Genomic DNA, 17400 nt, shown 5'->3' with positions numbered 1-17400 from the left:
TGAAAAGCCTGTGTAAATTTGACTTTTTTTTTTTTTTTTTTTTGAGACGGAGTCTCACTCTGTCGCCCAGGCTGGAGTGCAGTGGCCGGATCTCAGCTCACTGCAAGCTCCGCCTCCCGGGTCTACGCCATTCTCCTGCCTCAGCCTCCCGAGTAGCTGGGACTACAGGCGCCCGCCACCTCGCCCGGCTAGTTTTTTGTATTTTTTAGTAGAGACGGGGTTTCACCGTGTTAGCCAGGATGGTCTCGATCTTCTGACCTCGTGATCCGCCCGTCTCGGCCTCCCAAAGTGCTGGGATTACAGGCTTGAGCCACCGCGCCCGGCCAATTTGACTCTTTTATAATTCCTTATCAGTCACCAACATCTTCTGCCATAATTGCTATTATAATTGGATTACATATTTGTTATATTTTTTGGATGAAATACACTATACTCCTGCCAACCCTCACAAGCCATCATTTTAATGTGGGTTATTTCCTGGGTAGAATCCACAGATGACATTGTCAATATTTAGGGCTTTATTTGTTCGTTTGTTTTAAGAGACCTGGTCTCTGGCCAGGCGCTGTGGCTCACACCTGTAATCCCAGCACTTTGGGAGGCCGAGGCGGGCGGATCACCTGAGGCCAGGACTTGGACACCAGCGTGGCCAAAATGGCAAAACCCCGTCTCTACTAAAAATAGAAAAATTAGTTGGATGTGGTGGCCCGCACCTATAGTTGCAGCTACTCGGGAGGCTGAGGCAGGAGAATCACTTGAATCTGGGTGGAGGTTGCAGTGAGCCAAGATCGTGCCGCTGCATTCCGGCATGGGTGACAGAGCAAGACTCTGTCTCAAAAAAATAAATAAATAAAAATACAGAGCAAGGGAGAGAAAGAAATTAAGGTACTCAGGTGATTAAAGTAACATGTCTTCAATACTAGGAGTAATAATAATCCTAGGGGATAATAATATTAGTAGTTACTAAGTACACTGTCTGAGGCACTAGGAACTTTGTAAGTATAGTGTTAGTTGTGTAATTCTTACAAAACCCCATGAAGTGGAAACAGTTACCACCACTTTACAGATGACTAACCATTTATGGAGGGATTAAGAGTCTTAAGAACATAGTACTCCCTTCAGTGTAAAATAACACCATGGTTTTGTGGGTGAATGTGCGTGTTTCAACATCAGCTGGTTTTCACAGAAGCTGATTACTCATTAGTGAGATGACCAAGTCCTGGGTGCATAGCAAAATAAGAGAAACTGAAGCTTTTTTTTTTGGAGGGGGAGTCTGGCTCTCACCAGGCTGGAGTGCAGTGGTGTGATCTCAGCTTACTGCAATATCTGCCTCTTGGGTTCAAGCAATTCTCCTGCCTCAGCCTCTGGAGTAGCTGGGATTGCAGGTGTGTACTACCACGCCTCACTAATTTTTGTATTTTTAGTAGAGACAAGGTTTCATCATGTTGGCCAGGCTGGTCTCAAACTCCAGACCTCAAGTGATCCACCAACCTCAGCCTCCCAAAGTGCTGGGATTACAGGTGTGAGCCACCACACCTGGCAGAAACTGGACATTTACCAACACAGAACGGTGTCCAAAATGTGCACACTGCCATGACTGTCATACGTGGGGCTCTGAGATGACACAATTAACAGTTTATGGATCCAGAGATCACATCATATAAACTCAGTTATCTGAACTGTAGCCAAGAAACAGTACAGAACCAAAGAACTATCCATGAGCATTCAAAGAGATACAGATATCATATTTAAATCTAAAGTGCTCTGCTCACAGGACAAATTAATTTGTGGATGTGTTATTTACCTAATGCTGTTAACAAATTACTCAAAAACTTGGTAACTTAAATCAGTAAACACTTATTGTCCAGGCATGGTGGGTAATGCCTGTAACCCTAACACTTTGGGAGGCCAAGGCGGGAGGATAACTTGAGGCCAGGAATTCAAGACCAGCCTGGGAAATACAGCGAGACCCCACCTCTTAAAAAAAGAAAATTAGCGGCCAGGCGAGGTGGCTCACGCCTGTAATCCCAGCACTTTGGGAGGCCAAGGTGGGTGGATCACAGGTCAGGAGATCGAGACCATCCTGGTTAACACGGTGAAACCCTGTCTCTACTAAAAATACAAAAAAGCTGGGCGTGGTAGCGGGCGCCTGTAGTCCCAGCTACTCGGGAGGCTGAGGCAGGAGAATGGGGAGAACCTGGGAGGTGGAGCTTGCAGTGAGCCAAGATTGCGCCACTGCACTCCAGCCTGGGCGACAGAGTGAGACTCTGTCTCAAAAAAAAAAAAAAAAAAAAATTAGCTGGGTGTGGTATCACATGCCTATAGTCCCAGCTACTCAAGGGGCTGAGATGGGAGGATCACTTGAGCCCAGGAGTTGGAGGCTGCAGTGAGCCATGATCACGCCACTGTACTCTGACCTGGGCGACAGAGCAAGACTCTGCCTCGAAATAAAAAAGAAAAAGGCGGGGTGCAGTGGCTCACACCTATAATCCCAGCACTTTGGGAGGCCAAGGTGGGTGGATCACCTGAGGTCAGGAGTTTGAGACCAGCCTGGCTAACATGGTGAAACCCCATCTCTACTAAAAATACAAACAAAAATTTACCTGGGTGTGGTGGCGGGCGCCTGTAATCCCAGCTACTCAGAAGGCTGAGGCAGGAGAATCGCTTGAACCCAGGAGGCGGAGGTTACAGTGAGCTGAGATAGTACTACTGCACTCCAGCCTGGGTGACAGAGCAAGACTCCGTCTCAAAACAAAAACAGAACAAAAAACAAGAAAAACAAACAAAAAACAATGGACATTGATTATCCCACCATTTCTGTTGATCAGGGATTAGGGACCACCTCCGTGTGGTGATCCTAACTCAGTATCTCCCATGAGGTTGTGATCAGCATGTCAGCCAGGGCTTGTCCAACACTGGGAGATCCAGTTCCTCAATGGCTCACTCACATGGCTGTTGGTAGGGGGCCTAGTTCCTTACTGCATGGATCTTTCCATAGGGTTGATTCAATGTCTTCAGGACTTGGTGGGTAAACTTCTCCCACAAAGAGTGATCCATGAGAGAGGAAGAAGCCATGATGTCTTTTATGACTTAGCCTCAAAAGTTACACTTCAGGCCGGGCACAGTGGCTCACAACTGTAATCCCAACACTTTGGGAGACTGAGGCAGGTGGACGACCTGAGGTCAGAAGTTTGAGACCAGCCTCGCCAACATAGTGAAACCCTGTCTCTACTGAAAATATAAAACAGTTAGCCAGGTGTGATGGTGCGTACTTGTAATCCCAGCTACTTGTGAGGCTGAGGCAGGAGAATTGCTTGAACCTGGAAGGCAGAGGTTGCAGTGAGCTGAGATCACGCCACTGCCCTCTAGCCTGGACAAGAGTGAAAACTCTTTCTTAAAAAAAAAAAGAAAAGAAAAAGAAAAAAAGAAGTTACACTCCATTATTTCCACAGTATCCTAGCATTACACTGGTTAGCTCTATGCAATGTGAGAGAGAGGAAATACCAGGAGATGGGGAAGTCACCTTGGAGGCTGGCTCTAAAGGAACATCCAAGACTGGGTAATTTATACAGAAAAGAGATTGTCTGGCTCACAGTTCTGCAGGCTGTACAAGAACCATAGTGCCAGCATCTCCTCCTGGTGAGGCTTCAAGAAGCTTCTGGTCATGACAGAAGGCAAGAGGGGGCGGCATGTCATTGGCGAGAGGGAGCAAGAGAGATGCCAGGCTGTTTTAAACAACCAGCTCTTGCATGAACTAATAGAGCAAGAACTCCCTCATTACCGTGGGGAAGGCACCAAGCCCTTCATGAGAGATCCACCCCCATGACCCAGACATCTCCTGTAAGGCCTAAGTCCAGCATTGGGGATCACACTTCAACATGAGATTTGGAGGGTGCAAGTATCCAAACCATATCACTACCACAGTGGATTAAAAAAAATGAAGCCATCTAAGCATTAGAAGAAAACAGATAAATTCCATATAACCTTTGATTTGAAATCTAGAGGCAATAAAGGATTGATCAATTGCACTCTCTGTCCATGTATATAACTTTATTATGACAAGAAACACCATCAGCAAAGTATAAGATAAATGATCAACTGGAAAATTATCTGCAACGTCCATCACAAAGGATAAGAGTTGAGGAAAAATGGAGAAGAAAAACCCTACAACTGTGTAGAAAAAAGGGGAAGAGATATGAAAAGACAATTCATAATAGTGATTTAGTGAAAGTCGCACAGCCAGCAAATATAGGAATCTGTCTCCAAACTGGCCAGCATGTTCTCAGAGTGCCCTGCCCTGTTCTGCCTGTGGCACGGTGCCAGCTGCTCAGGCCTGGCTGTGGGTGTGCACACAGCCACCCCTGACAAGCACAGCAATTATGCTGTGCTGCTGGGTCACAAGAGATCAGGTAGCTTTGTTTATGACAACAGTTGCTCACTTTCTAGCTAAAGACACTTAACTCTTTATTCTGAGATGGAGCCGGGATGCCTCTCAGGGGCTGTGCCCCCACCCCACCAAAACATTTCCATAAAGGAAAATCCTGAGTTCCTTTAAGGGAAATTCCAGGCACATAGCGAGCCCTGAAAGATAAATGAGCACTGTGATAAGCAAGAAGGTAACAGTCACTTAAAACAATAGCCAAGGAGTTAGAATCCTGAGATGTGTGGTTCCCTATAGAAACTAAAGATAACATCTTGGCTAGTGCAGTGGCTCACACCTGTAATCCCAGCACTTTGGGAGGCCGAGGTGGACGGATCACCTGATACTGGGAGTTCGAGACCAGCCTGGCCAATATGGTGAAACTCCATCTCTACTAAAAATACAAAAATTAGCTGGGTGTGGTGGTGCACATATAATCCCAGCTACTCAGGAGGCTGAGGCACGAGAATCGCTTGAACGTGGGAGGTGGAGGTTGCAGTGAGCTGAGCTCGTGCCATTGCACGCCAGCCTGGGTGACAGAGCAAGACTGTCTCAAAATAAATATTTAAATAAATAAATAAACATAAAACAATAACCAAGGGAGTTAGAATCCTGAGATGTTTGGTTCCCTATAGAAACTAAAGATAGCATCTTAACATATATCCCTGAATTGTTTTTCAGAAACCCAGTCCCCTACAATGGATCCTCTGGCACAGAGAGCTGAGAAGATGGGGGACTGATCTCTGACCACTGTTCTCTGTTCTAAATTTCTCCCTGAAATGCTTGGAAGGAGTCACACCCATAGGCCAGAGACAACATTCATTTCTGCTGATCCCAAATTTTTAGACAAAACTTCACCTCCTTCAATCACAAATCAGAATTTTTTTTTTTTTAAGGGACAGGGTCTCACTGTGTCCCCCAGGCTGGAGTGCAGTGGCACAATCATGGCTCACTGCAGTCTCAAACTCCTAAGCTTAAGGGATCCTCCAGCTTGGCCTCCTGCGTAGCTAGGACTACAGGCTACAGATGTGTGCCACCACATCCTGCTAATTTTTCTTTTCTTTCTTCTTCTTTTTTTTTTGTAGAAACAGTGTCTTCCTGTGTTGACCAGGCTGGTCTCAAAATCCTGGCCTCAGGTGATCCACCTGCCTCGGCCTCCCACAGTGCTGGGATTACAGGTGTGAGCCACCTTACCTGGCCCACAAATCAGAAAATCTTCAAATCCACCTATGATCTCTGCACTTCCCCTGGCTCACCCCTCCCTTCAAAATGAGGTTGAGCCTTAAGCATAAGCCACCAGATTCTCCTTGTTTGGTGCCCTGCAAATAAGCCCCTTTTCTACCACTGCAAACCTGGTGTGGGTGCTTGGCTTTACTGAACTGGGTGAGCACACCTCAGTTTGGTGGGATAGCAATTCTTCTGTTCTAGTGGTCCTCTCTAGCTATCTGTACTATACGAGATTTCTTTGTTTTTTTAAGATGGAGTCTCACTCTGTTGCCCAGGCTGGAGTGCAGTGGCGTGATCTTGGCTCACTGCAGCCTCAGCCTCCCAGGCTCAAGTGATCCTCCCACTTCAGCCTCCCAAGTAGCTGAGACTATAGACACCCACCACCACGCTTGGCTAATTTTTCTATATTTAGTAGAGACAAGGTTTCTCCATGTTGGCCAGGCTGGTCTTGAACTCCTGACCTTAGGTGATCTGCCTGCCTCGGCCTCCCAAAGTGCTGAGATTACAGGCCTGAGCCGCTGTGCCCAGCCAAGAGATTTCTTTGTTTGACTTCCTAGAACACGTGTAATCCTGAAAGTAAAAAAAAAAAAAAAAAAAAAAAACAACTTTACAAACATGTCATGTTGCTGTTTACCCAGCTTCTAGTAGGCTTTATTTCAATCTCTGGTCAACAAGCACAAACTGACTTCTGTTATTTATTACCACGTTTTTCAGTTAAAAATTAAAAAGGGGCCAGGCACAGTGGCTCACGCCTGTAATCCCAGCACTTTGGGAGGCCGAGGCAGGTGGATCATGAGGTCAGGAGATCAAGACCATCCTGGCTAACACGGTGAAACCCCGTCTCTACTGAAAATACAAAAAATTAACCAGGCATGGTTGCAGGCCCCTGTAGTCCCAGCTACTCGGGAGGCTGAGGCAGGAGAATGGTGTGAACCCAGGAGGTGGAGCTTGCAGTGAGCCGAGATCGCGCCACTGCACTCCAGCGTGGGCGACAGAGTGAGACTCCATCTTAAAAATAAATAAATAAATAAAAATAAATAAAAAAGGAATAGAGTGTGATCTACAGGGCTAGCTATAAAGAGTTTACTTCAGCTTGGAGACATGTCAGTCTCACAGGTGAGTCGGGTTAACCTGCCAAAAAAACCCAAGGCATGTCATGGAGGATACATAAGATTCACCTATGAATGAATGACCAGTAACATCTTGTACTCCAAGAATCACAACGTAGGCTTGGCACTGTGGCTCATGCCTGTAACCCCAGCATTCTGGGAGGCCGACATGGGCTGATCACCTGAGGTCAGGAGTTTGAGACCAGCCTGGTCAACAGGGTGAAACCCTGTCTCTACTAAAAATATAAAAATTAGCTGGGTATGGTGGCGCGGAAGAATTGCTTGAACCCAGGTGGCAGAGGTTGCAGTGAGCCAAGATCGTGCCACTGCATTCCATCCTGGGCGACAGACTTAGACTCCATCTCAAAAAAAAAAAGAGAAAAGAATAAAACCTTCTTTAAAATCATTCTAAGAAATTATTTTTAGGTGGTTATTCATTTTTATTTTTTTATTTTTCCTGAGACAGGGTCTCACTCTGTGGCCCAGGTGCAGTGATGCTGTCACAGTTCACCACAGCCTGGACACCCCCAGGCTCAAGTGGTCCTCCCACCTCGGCCTCCTGAGTAGCTGGGACTACAGCATCACAACTGGCTAATTTTTGTATGTTTTGTAGAGATAAGGTTTTGCTTTGTTGCCCAAGCTGGTGCTGAACTCCTGTGCTCAACTGATCCACTTGCCTTGGCCTTGCAAAGTGCTGGAATTACAGACATGAGCCAACGCAGCAACACCAGCCTTTATTTTTATTTTATTTTTTTGAGGAGTCTTGGTCCTGTTGCCCAGGCTAGAGTGCAGTGGCATGATCTTGGCTCACTGCAACCTCCACCTCCTGGGTTCAAGCGATTCTCCTGCCTCAGCCTCCCAAGTAGCTGGGATTACAGGTGCCTGCCACCACATCCAGCTAATTTTTGTATTTTTAGTAGAGACAGGGTTTCACCATCTTGGCCAGGCTGGTCTTGAACTCCTGACCTCATGTGATCCACCCGCCTTGGCCTCCCAAAGTGCTGGGATTACAGGCCTGAGCCACCGCGCCCGGCATTTTTTTTTTTTTTTTTTGAGACAGGGTCTCACTCACTCTATCACCCCAGGCTGGAGTGCAGTGGCATGATTTTGGGGAAGGCTGGTCACACCGCCCTAATCTTATCATGCACATGGTTTCCAGTTGATCCGTGTCATCTTGTCTGCTTCTTACAGTACACGTGGCCGACAAAGAGAAGGGAAGATGGAGCCGCCATCTTCAACAGGAGTGGCACACCTGTCGGATCTATGTCTGCAGCTGGATTTTACAGGCTGCTCTTCGTTAGAAAGGAAAACTTTACGGAGGACTTCCATGCCCTCGCTATCTACCTAAGTAAATTCTTCTTAACTCCTGTACCAGTCTCAGCCTCATTTTGCCCAGCCCCTATAAAAGATGGAGTTGCTCTGGTTCAAATACCTCTGATACAACCTTGCTCCAAAATAAACATGGGGGATGTATGTTACCTATATGTTTACCCATTGCACATGTAGTAAACCCCCCCTAAATATGTATAGCTTTACCCCAGAACCTGCTGAATATGACTTTCTTGTGTAATACAGACCCTGGGAGGCATAAAACCCAACCTGCCCTTTCCCTCTTTGAAGAGAGAGACCTTTACAAACTGATATCTCATGGTATTTTGGATGAGAACTACAAAGTGACATGGGGGAGCTTTTTAGGGGTGATAGAAACGTTCTATATCTTCTTGGCTGTAGTAGTGTTTACATTATTGGTACATTATTGCACACCTTTAGAGTGAATTTAACTGTATTTACTTTTTTTTTTTTGAGATGGAGTCTTGCTCTTTCGCCCAGGCTGGAGTGCAGTGGCCGGATCTCAGCTCACTGCAAGCTCCGCCTCCCGGGTTCACGCCATTCTCCTGCCTCAGCCTCCCGAGTAGCTGGGATTACAGGCGCCCACCACCTCGCCCGGCTAGTTTTTTTGTATTTTTTAGTAGAGACGGGGTTTCACCGTGTTAGCCAGGATGGTCTTGATCTCCTGACCTCGTGATCTGCCCGTCTCGGCCTCCCAAAGTGCTGGGATTACAGGCTTGAGCCACCGCGCCCGGCGCTACTTTTTTTTTTTTTTAGACAGACTCTCACTCTGTTGCTCAGGCTGGAGTGCAGTGGTGCAATCTCAGCTCACTGCAACCTCCGCCTCCCTGGTTCAAGTGATTCTTGTGGCTCAGCCTCTCTAGTAGCTGGGACTACAGGCATGCACCACCACACTGGGCTAATTTTTGTATTTTTAGTAGAGACGGGGTTTCACCATGTTGGCCAGGCTAATCTCGAACTCCTGACCTCAGGTGATCCACCTGCCTCAGCCTCCCAAAGTGCTGGGACTATAGGTGTGAGCCACCACAATTGGCCTGTATTTACTTTTGTTTTGTTTGTTTTTGAGACAGAGTTTTGATCTGTGGCCCAGGCTGGAGTGCAGTGGCATGATCTCAACTCACTGCAAGCTCTGCCTCCCAGGTTCAAGTGATTCTTCTGCCTCAGCCTTCCAAGTAGCTGAGATTCCAATTTAAACAACAGAATAATATTTTCTTTTCTTTTCTTTTTTTTTTTTTTTTTTTGAGACGGAGTCTTGCTCTGTCCCCCTGGCTGGAATGCAGTGGTACGATCTCGGCTCACTGCAAGCTCCACCTCCTGGGTTCACGCCATTCTCCTGCCTCAGCCTCCTGAGTAGCTGGGACTACAGGCGCCCGCCACCGCGCCCAGCTAATTTTTTGTATTTTTAGTAGAGACGGGGTTTCACCATGGTCTCGATCTCCTGACCTTGTGATCCGCCCACCGCGGCCTCCCAAAGTGCTGGGATTACAGGCGTGAGCCACCGCGCCCGGCCCAGAATAATATTTTCTAGATGACAAAATTATTCAAAATTTTATTGTGAAAACAATATAATCTCATTCAGGAAAAATCTTGAAAAACACCATTCATAATCCTACCACTGTTAAATATTAATATATATTAATATCTTTATTTCTATATTTCCTTGTAGATATTTCCATATACCTAGTACATACATACAAAACTACTCTTTAAATACATACATTTTTGAAACAGTCTCACTCTGTTGCCCAGGCTAGAGTGCAGTGGTGTGATCTCAGCTCACTGTAACCTCTGTCTCCGGGGTTCAAGTGATTCTCCTGCCTCAGCCTCCCAAGTAGCTGGGATTATAGATGCACCCCACCACACCCGGCTAATTTTTGTATTTTTAGTAGAGATGGGGCTTCACCATGTTGGCCAGGCTGGTCTCGAACTGCTGACCTCAAGTGATCTGCCCGCCTCAGCCTCCCAAAGTGCTGGGAATTACAGGCATGAGCCACTGCACCTGGCCAGAAGTACTCTTTAAATCCTTTTGACAACTCGAGCTCTTATTTGGCTTATTTACATTGGTCTTATAAGCCTTAAAATTTTAAAATTCTCAAGCCAGTGCGGTACTTCACATCTGTAATCCCAGCACTTTGGAGGGCCAAAGCAGGTGGATCACTTGAGATCAGGAGTTTGAGACCAGCCTGGTCAACACGGTGAAACTCCATCTCTAGCAAATATAAAAATTATTTGGGCGTGATGGCATGCACCTGTAATCCCAGCTACTCCAGAGGCTGAGGCATGGGAATTGCTTGAACCCGGGAGGTGGAGGCTGCAGTGAGCTGAGCTCACACCACTGCATTCCAGCCTGGGTGACAGAGCAAGGCTCTGTCTGAAAAAAACAAAACAAAACAAAATTCTCAACTTAAACATCAAAGAACAAGTATGCCCAAGATCTCATGGTACTGCGATAAAAACACCCAGAATCTTCTATGGAATGAGATGAAAAATAAGTAAATGAGAAAAACATCTTTCCAGATATTATTCATCTTGTCCTCATGGAGAGAAGACTGCAACGTGACCTTTGGTCAGTTCCTAACAGCCAGAAAAGACAATATTGGAAATATGACTTTGATCTGTGTTGACCATAGCCAAAGATCTTTCATATGGAGACCTATCTTCTTGGATTGCATCCTGCATTAAAATCTGAGTATAATCATATTGTGTGCTGGGCAGGGTGGCTCACACCTGTCATCCCAGCACTTTGAGAGGCTGAAGCAGGCAGATTGCTTGAGCCCAGGAGTTTGAGAACAGCCTGGGCAACATAGTGAGACCCTGTCTCTACTAGAAATACAAAAATTAGCCAGGCCTGGTGGCACACATGTGTAGTCCCAGCTACTCAGGAGGTTGAAGTAGGAGGATCACCTAAGCCCAGGAAGTAGAGGCTGTCGTAAGGGGTGATTGCGCCACTGCACTTCAGTGTGGTCAACAGGAGTGAGACTGTCTCAGAAGAAAAAATCACATTGTGGAAAGGCATTTGGAGATTTATAATCCTGAACATCTTCTTATGTAATGAAATCTGTGAAGGGTAAATACATTGATCAGGATGTTCACTCCCACTCAAATATCAAAGATTAAGAATATATATTTTTTAAAAAGGCCAGGTACAGTGGCTTACGCCTGTAATCCCAACACTCTGGGAGGCCGAGGCCGGTGGATCACCTGAGGTCAGGAGGTTGAGACCAGCCTGGCCAACATGGTGAAACTCCGTCTCTCCTAAAAACACAAAAAATTAGCTGGGCGTAGTGGCAGGTGCCTGTAATCCCAGCTACTTGGGGAAGTTGAGGCAGGAGAATCGCTTGAACTCAGGAAGCAGAGATTGCAGTGAGCCGAGATCACGCCATTGCACTCCAGCCTGGGAAACAAGAACGAAAGTCCATCTCAAACAGGCCAGGCGCGGTGGCTCATGCTTGAACCCGGGAGGTGGAGGCTGCAGTGAGCCAAGATTCTGTCACTGCACTCTAGCCTGGGTGACAGTGTGAGACTCTGTCTACAAAAAAAAAAAAAAAATCACAAGTTGAGGCTGGGCATAGTGGCTCGTATCTGTAATCCCAGCACTTTCAGAGGTCATGGTGGAGGATCACTTGAGGCTAGGAGTTCGAGACCAGCTTGGGCTACATAGCAAGGCCCTGTTTCTATTTTTTATTTTATTTTAATTTTCTTTTTTTCCTTTTTTTTTTTTTTTTTTAAATTACAAGTTGATGTCTGAATCATTGGAGGGTGCCTTTTCCCACTAAGTTATTACTTTTAATTATGGCATACCATCCTTAATTTTTTAATTTAATAGAGCTTCTAGTTTGAAACATCATTCAAAAAGTAGACAAAGTCGGGCATGGTAGGGCATGCACCTATCGTCCCAGCTACTAAGGAGGCTGAAGCAGGAGGATCACTTGAGCCTGGGAGTTCAACACTGCAGTGACCTATGACCATACCACTGTACTCCATCCTGGGCAACAGAGCCAGACCATATCTCTGAAGATGAATGAATGAATGGATAAAATAAAACATTTCTAAAAATAAAACAAAATCAAAGAGAAGACAGGAAGTCCTGAATTCCACCTTAGATCTGATGCCACATACAAAATCAAGCTAGGCTATACTCGTGTTTCCCAGCAATAAATAAAGCAGCTCATGCAGTTCTGAGGCAATAAAGTTACTTATGGGATAGGATTCTCCCAGCCTCCAACACAAATGACAGAGCTTCCTATCTACTGTTTCCCAGAATCCAATGTTCAGGTGGCCTGGATTGCTAGGTAAAACAGACTGTTTTAATAATCAGTGGGCTTTCTTAGACTCCGACTTAGAGCCTGAATTTAAATTCTTAATCTAATTTAAATACTACCAATAAGTAGCATTTACACACATTTGCTTTTAAGCCCATCCACTAATTCTGATGTGCACTGAAATCATGATACACTTAGTTAATTCTGATTGTGAAAATTAATTTGAAGTTTTAAAATATTTTTTATTAGTTTTTGAAACTAATATTAGACAATAACCAACAAATGATGATTCCATTCCGTTATACACAAAAACCAACCAACTACACCAAAAAAGACAAAACAAAACCAACAAACATAGTCCATTCTTGTTTAACTGCATTCTGTTCAATGTTTTAAGCTCTAGAAGGGGAATCTTTGAGTTAATCAGGTAGGACCCTCATTTTGCAAATGAGAGACGTGAGGCACAAGTAGGTCAATGACTTACTGAGGTACTTGGAGAGAGAGGCAGTGTCCTCTGCCCATCACAGCTGGCCAGGCCTTGCAGGAGGAGACACACCCAAAAGAAATGTAGAGGCCAGTTCAACCGCATTCATTTCATGCCCTGGGGCTCCCACCCTTAAAAAGCATTCATTGCAGAGCACAGAAGTACATTTTGAAAAGGAGTATAGTAAACAAGTACCAATGTGTGTATTAAAAAGTAAAATAAAATGCAGCATTGTCAGAGTCCTCATGGAAACTAGAACTCTCTTTAACCAAAACTACTTTTTAGTCATTCAATATCACATATCTTTTATGTTGCTTACGATAAACGTTAGGTCAATCATGATATTTATGCTCTAATTTTATTTACCAAAAATATTTTTTTTTCTTGTATTTAAAAGCACACATTCTTAGCTTGGGCACAGTGGCTCATGCCTGTAATCCTAGCACTTTGGGAGACAGAGCTGGGAGGATCACTTGAACTCAGGAGTTCAAGATAGCCTGGGCAACATAGGGAAACCCCGTATCTACACAAAAATTTTTTTTTTTTTTTTGAGACGGAGTCTTGCTCTGTTGCCCAGGCTGGAGTGCAGTGGCGCAATCTCAGCTCATTGCAAGCTCCGCCTCCCGGGTTCACGCCATTCTCCTGCCTCAGCCTCCCGAGTAGCTGGGACTACAGGCGCCCGCCACCTTGCCCGGCTAGCTTTTTTGTATTTTTTAGTAGAGACGGGGTTTCACCATGTCAGCCAGGATGGTCTCGATCTCCTGACCTCGTGATCCACCCGTCTCGGCCTCCCAAAGTGCTGGGATTACAGGCTTGAGCCACCGCGCCCGGCCACACAAAATTTTTTAAATAAGGTGGGTATGGTGGCAAGCACCTGTAGTGCCAGCTACTCGAGAGACTCAAGTGGAAGAATCACTGGAGCCCAGGAATTCAAAGGTGCACCGAGTCACAATCTTACCACTGTACTCCAGCCTGGGTGACAGAGAGAGACCCTGTCTTAAAAAAAAAAAAAAAAAAAAAGGTGGCTGGGCGTGGTGGCTCATGCCGGTTATCCCAGCACTTTAGGAGGCCGAGGCAAGTGGATTGCTTGAGCTCAGGCGTTCAAGACAAGCCTGGGCAACATGGTGAAACCCCGTCTCTACAAAAAAAAAAAAAAAAATTAGCTGGGCGCCTGTAATCCCAGCTACTTGGGAGGCTGAGGCAGGAGGATCGCTTAAGCCCAAGGGGTGGAGGTTGCCAAGGTGATCCAAGGTTGTGCCACTGCACTCCAGCCTGGGTGATAGAGCCAGACTTCATCTCAAAAAAAAAAAAAAAAAAAGAAAAAATGTGTTCTTAGAACACATAAAAATAATTTGCCAGGCATTTTTTTCTCCTACAAATATTATTTTTACTAATAATAAAAGCCTAGATCACATTCTTCTGAAATCAAAGTTTCCATGATAAAAGCCTTGACATTCCAAATTTTTGTCTTTTCAGTGTCAGCTAACACAGTTTGAATTTTTTTGTTTTTTTTTCCTATACTTGTATCATGGTTTAAGATCATACTAAATATTCATAGAAAATTAATGACTTATGCATCAAACATCTCTATTTAATCAGGCTTCTATTAGAAAGCAATCTCTTGCATTATATATAAAAATGAGAACAGAGATGCTAGAGAGCAGCCTATTAAACAAGGCAGAAAGTGATTTTGCTTGTCGTATAGCAGAAGTTCTATTAGGCAATGTCATAACTCCAAATAATACCAAATACCCCTAATACTTAAAATTTTCAAACTCAAAGAGCTGTTTACATTAATAGATCAACAGGGTGAGTATATTTATTGTAATTCAGCTTTTTCTTTTGCAAGATCTTATCACTACTTTCAGAGAGCATAAGACCTTCAGAATCAAGTACATATCTGATCCACATATAACTAAATACCCAAAGATAAGCCAAGTGGGTGGAAAGAGCGACAACAACAAAAACTTGTTTATCCTGCCAGGAATGGTGGTGCAAGCCTGTAGTCCCAGCAATTCAGGAGGCTAAGAAGGGAGGATCGCTTAGGCCCAGGAGTTTGAAGTTGCAATGAGCTACATTTGCACCACTGCACTCCAGCATGGGTGACAGATTGAGACCCTGTCTCAAAAGAAAAAAAAAAAAAAGAGAATAACCTTGTTTGTCCCACTGCCCTCAGTGAAACACATATCTGATAGGTTATTTGAACAACAGGTTCTGCTAAACCATTTTTTTTAAATTCATAAACCAAAACACAGAGGTTCCCTATCTTAGAAACAGTAGAATACCTTTAGGACTTTATTTTTAGATACACTTTCTTTCTTTCTGTCTTTTTTTTTTTTTTGAGATGGAGTCTTGCTCTGTTGCCCATGCTGGAGTGCAGTGGCACGATCTTGTTCATTGCAACCTCCACCTCCAGCATTCAAGCAAATCTCTTGCCTTAACCTCCCGAGTAGTTGGGACTACAGACGTGTGCCACCATGCCCAGCTAATTTTTGTATTTTTTAGTAGAGATTGGGTTTCGCTATGTTGGCCAGGCTGGTCTCAAACTCCTGGCCTCAGGTGATCCACCTGCCTCAGCTTCCCAAAGTGCTGGGATTACAGGCTTGAGTCACTGTGCTGGCCTAGGTATATTTTCCAACACAGGGTTATGAAATGTCCCAGCCTTCTCTTGCCAGAGAGAGATGAGACTCTGGGGAAGGTAAAAAGAGACTCCATATGCGGGAGGAAGGGCTTAAAAACATTCTATGTCATCTCCAAAGGCACTCTGGGCAACCAGGCGCAAAAGAATTTGAAGTGGCCCGTATTCAGATTCACCCACACTGGGTGACGCAGGAGGTACTTGTTATTAGTAATTGTCAGTCAAGCACGGTGTTTCATACCTATAAATCTCAGGGTTTTGGGAGGCTGAAATGGGAGGACTGCTTGAGCCCAGGAGTTTGAGACCAGCCTAGGCAACATAATGAAGGCTCCATTTCTACAAGAACTAAAAAATAAAAATATTTTTAAAATTTGCAGGGTGTGATGGTGCATGCCTGTAGTCCCAGACAGGAGGCTGAGACAGGAGGATCTCTCAAGTCCAAGAGTTTGAGGCTTCAGTGAGCTATGATTGTGCCACTGTACTCTAGCCTGGCAACAGAGAGAGACCCAGTCTCTTAAAAAAAAAAAAAAAAAAAGGAAAGAAAAAAAGGTAATTGCAAAACATTTAATCAGCTTAAGACCTTGTGGGTCTTTTAAAAGCATGATCATAGACACAAACACAGATCCCACATTTGCCCTATCTGAGCTTCTGGAATCTCTTAGTCCTCCTGAGGAGTAGTGGGTGGTGGGGGGGAGAGTGACTCTTAAATCTGGGTGTCCTGACAGCACCCCTTCTGCTATCTACCTCTGCTCGTGTGAAAAATGGCTAATTCCTTTCCCCTGGTCACCCCCCTTCTCACTTCTGGGGTAAAAAAGAATAAAAAAAAATCCTTGTCGGTTTTCAGCCAAAGTCTCTGGAATTTATTGCAAATTACCTTTAGAAAGTTACATGTGGCCTGGCGAGGTGACTCACGCCTGTAATCCCAGCACTTTGGGAGGCCGAGGTGGGCAGATCACCTGAGTTCAGAAGTTCAAGACCAGCCTGGCCAATGTGGTGAAACCCCATCTCTACTAAAAATACAAAAATTAGCCAGGCACGGTGGCAGTCACCTGTAATACCAGCTACTCGGGAGGCTGAGGCAGGAGATTTGCTTGAACCCAGGACGCAGAAGTTGCAGTGAGCCCAGATCACGCCATTGCACTCCAGCCTGGGAAACAAGAGTGAAATTCTGTCTCAAAAAAGAAAATAAAAGAAAGTTAAATGCATTTGTTTTTAGAGCCTAACTTACCCAAGAATGGGACAGAGCTCTCTCTGGACCACAGGCAGGATTTGGCAGCACTGCTCAGGCACATGTCATCCTGAGATCAAGGACCAAGCATTTTCTTACTTGTTGATCAAAAGAATTAGAAGCCACTTGACGTTCTGTCATTTGCACCTGTGTGGCTAACTCAAGACTACAGATTTTATTTTGCAGTGAAATTATAGAAAAAAAATAAAGAATATTGATTTTAGACTGAGCATGGTAGCTTATACCTGTAGTCCCAGTACTTTAGGAGGCCTAGGTGGGAGGACCGCTTGAGGCCAGGAGTTTGAGACCAGCCTGGGCAACATAGCCTGACTCTGCCTCTACGAAAAATTAGTTGAGTGTAGGGGTGCACACCTTTAGTCCCAGCTACTTGGGAGGGTAAGATGGGAGGAGAGCTTGAGCCCAGGAATTCAAGGCTGTGGTTTGCTGATTGCACCACTGCACTCTAGCCTGGGTGACACAGCAAGATCCTGTCTCTAAAGAAAAATAAAAATAAATAAATAAATTAACTGCCTTAAAAAACATTAGCCAGGTGCGGTGGCACACACCTGTAGTTCTAGCTACTCAGGAGGCTGAGGTAGGAGGATAGCTTGAGCCCAAGATTTGGAGGCTGCAGTGAGCCACAATCACACCGTTGCACTCCAGCCTGGGTGACAGAGGGAGACCC

The sequence above is a fragment of the Trachypithecus francoisi genome, unplaced genomic scaffold (genome assembly GCF_009764315.1).
Source record: "Trachypithecus francoisi isolate TF-2019V2 unplaced genomic scaffold, Tfra_2.0 Lachesis_group12, whole genome shotgun sequence".
Classification (NCBI taxonomy): Eukaryota; Metazoa; Chordata; class Mammalia; order Primates; family Cercopithecidae; genus Trachypithecus; species Trachypithecus francoisi.
Note: the sequence above shows the minus strand (reverse complement) of the source record.